The following is a 3606-nucleotide window of genomic DNA, read 5'->3' on the forward strand; positions in this document are numbered from 1 at the left end:
ATTACTAATCATGGAACTTCTCTAAAAGAGAAGAACGTTGGAAAGGAAAACGTTGATTGAAAAGTTGCAATATAAGAGCACGCACAGGAATCTCATGGAATGTAAATGTAAAGCTAGTCCAAAACTTAGAAATGGGGTATGGGTATATCCACATAAAAAAGAATCCGAATACTATTGAAGGATTCCGTTCCAAAAAATAATTTCTCCTGAAGAGTTATCTTATGTCATATCCGACTTTCTTAGAAACAAATAACGACCGGTGAAAATTTTACAGAGCCGAAACTGAACACAAGAAAATTGAATTGACAAGAATAAAATTTTCTTTGTTTACATGTTACTTACCTATGGAACAGGACGCCTTAACTAATGTTGAAGTTAATAGAAATCGTGAATATAACTAAATTTCAATTTATTGTTCAAAAACTTGTGGAGCAAGTGAAAAGTGACATTTTGCAAAAACTTTTTCTGTATTTTTTTTCATTTTTACATAAAGATCAATTTTAGCATACTGTTTATATTTGGTGGGAGTCAAGTTATAAAATAAAGACGACCTCGTTTATTTCAATTTTAGGTCTTTAGAATTTGAAGAATCTCAACTATACGGTTTCCATTACCCACTTGCCCCACGGTACCTTATTCCATTTTTACTAATACAGTTAACTCTCCCTTACTCGATATTCCGTATCTCGATATCGAGTTAGAGAACCATAGTAAAAGTTGGTTTTCATGGCTAACTCGATGGTCCCTTAGATCTCAGTTGCACTGGTTTTGTGTTCTGTAACTCAATACCTCCCTAGCTCTATGGTCCCTTCAATATCGAGTAAGGGAGAGATGACTGTATTTCAATTCAACTTTGAATATCAATAACATAAACGCGTTCATAAAAAGTTACAGTATTTATTTTATGCCACTAAACGAAATAAATTGGTCTGGAAAGTATTTGAACACAACTGGACTTTCGCCATTATAACTTGTTTATCCATTTTGAAAAACTGGCTCTGAATTCGGTAAAGTTTAAACAACCATACTTTAAAAGTGCATATCACAATACACACTGAAGTCGACAGCAGCTGTAAACTAGACCTGTTCATATTTGAAAAAATGTCTGTAAATCTACCGGTCAAGCAGTATTCCGAATTATCATGCCAAGAACAATGTGTTGTCAAAATTTCAGCTCATTTGATAAAGATTTCAATATGCTTCAAGTTGAAAATGTGTTTTTGAGCTTATATCAAGGTTTGAAAAATCATAACTAGCATTTGGAAAATCAAAACAACTTGCTATTACCACTACTTGATAGCTAATTCTACTCTGTTAAAGTTTGTCGAACACGCTAATAAGATCAAATTGAGTTTTAAAATTGTTTGATCGAGATTTGTTTTCCGCAGTACCCTGAAATCACAGTTTTTTGAATATATATGGTACAAAAACCACACATTGACATTTTTTTTCAGACCATAGTCAATGGGAATAGAACATTGTAAAGCTATGAATTCATTAACCATTAACAGCTTACATGTTACCTAAGGCAATATATTACAAAAAATGCCCAAAGATCGAGCACTGCATCACAACCTGATGATAGTTAAGGCTAAGTAGCCCGTCATTCGTTTTGGTAACAATGATGACTTTTCAGCTTGCATTTCCGTCGTGATAGTTTATATTGACTTGAAAAAGTATCACTGTACGCGCTAACATGCATAAAGTATGCTGATACTTTTTCAGCAGTGCCAGTGCAAAACCAACTGACTATCTTTGATTCGAAATCGTGAGATGAATTAGCAACAATCATCAACGACGCGTACAAATTTCAATGACGGCCTACTTCGCCTTAAATCACGCATGACACATGTACCGACGATTGAATGAATTGAACAAGTTAGTATTGCTTTTTCTTTCCGATTGATGATTGTTTTGATCGCATTTCATTGACGATTCAGAACGATTTGAAAACAATCATCATCATCGACTGAGAAAAAGCAGTGCTAACGTGTTCATTTTTTACATTCCACAAAGCTCACGATGGTGCTCTTTGCTCCTCCACAGCGGATTCACCTATGTGCTTCCTAAGTTACTATTTTTTACAATTTATTTTCGTAAGATAACTTGTAACTTTCAACGGTATTGAGTTATAGATATGTGTAGTCATCATGTTCTGGAAGATAAAAATCCTAAATTTTCATACAGGTATGTTTTTTAGAGAGTACACTTCCTAAAAATAGTGGTTTTCAAGAACCTCGAAGCACAAACCTCAACCAAACTATGTTAAAACTTGCTCCAATCGTAAAACCATGTTCGACAAAAGTTCATAGAATTAAATCAACTACTGTGTAGAGGTATTTTCAATAATTTTTGGTGTTCCGTTCGGTAGTTATGATTTTTTATAGCTTGAAATTATCCTAAAAATACATCATTGATTTGAAGCACACCTAATTTTTCTCCAAATTGATTGAAATTTTGACCAGAAGTTCATTTTAACATGAAAAATCTAAATATTGGTTGACTGGTTGATTTTCCGACATTTTTGAAAATATGAATAGGTCTACTGTAAACACTTTGAATTATTTACATTTAAAGTCATCCACCTAGTATAGAACATACTAATGTACAATTTTATTTTGCTATGGAAATTGGTTACTCACCATACTCACAAAGAGTAACTTGCTCACTCACCGAGAGTAATGACGTCATACTCACTGCGAGTATTACTCTTTACGTGAGTAATACTCGCAGTGAGTTATGACGTCATACTCTCGCGTGAGTTAGAGTAAGGAATGAGTGACTCACAGCGTGAGTATTACACGCAAACGAGTACGGGAGTGAGTATTTTTTTACTCGCGAGCACGAGTTTCCCAACACTGCTAGAAGTTACTCGAATTCTAAGTGAAATTTTTTTTTCACCCCTAACACCCCATTTTACGGTATTTCGTAAAAACCACGAAAATTTCAAAATCTGAATAATATGTGTTCTGTATCTCGATACCGTAATATCCTAACTCGATAGTTCCTTCAATATCGAGTTAGGGAAAGTTGACCGTAGTAATAAGACAAAAGTATTGTATGTTATTGAAGATTACATTAAAAATTTGAAAAGCAGATCTTGCAATTTTTTTTGGATTTGAACATTGTTCATAAGTGAATGCATTTTCTGTTTCTACTTTTCATGTAGGACTACATGCACACTCATCGTACGCTACACCTCGATTCGATGAAGCGTTAAACGCTGGATGATGGCGTAGTTCGAATAAGCCTATAAGCAAGGCAAGTTTAATTTATGAACACAGACATTTGGTACGAACGCCGTGAAATTCTGCCGAAACAAATAGAGTACTGAATGAGCGTATTCATGACATTCCCTTCCCATTGATTCCCGGGTCCGTCTGTTTCCACAACAGCCATACAGCACGAGCACGACTCATCGTCAACGGTCGGATCACAGGCCCATTGCTTTTTGTGGGTGAGTCACATGCGCACTGTCCTCGCCGCCTTCCATACTATTGCTACGTTAGACGGTAGCTATGGCGCGAAAATTTTGAGAACTGCGAGTGAGAACTGTGGCACCGCGTGCACGATAGGAGGCAGCAAATATCGCTCCAGCAGAACTCC

Source organism: Aedes aegypti, chromosome 3 (genome assembly GCF_002204515.2).
Source record: "Aedes aegypti strain LVP_AGWG chromosome 3, AaegL5.0 Primary Assembly, whole genome shotgun sequence".
Classification (NCBI taxonomy): Eukaryota; Metazoa; Arthropoda; class Insecta; order Diptera; family Culicidae; genus Aedes; species Aedes aegypti.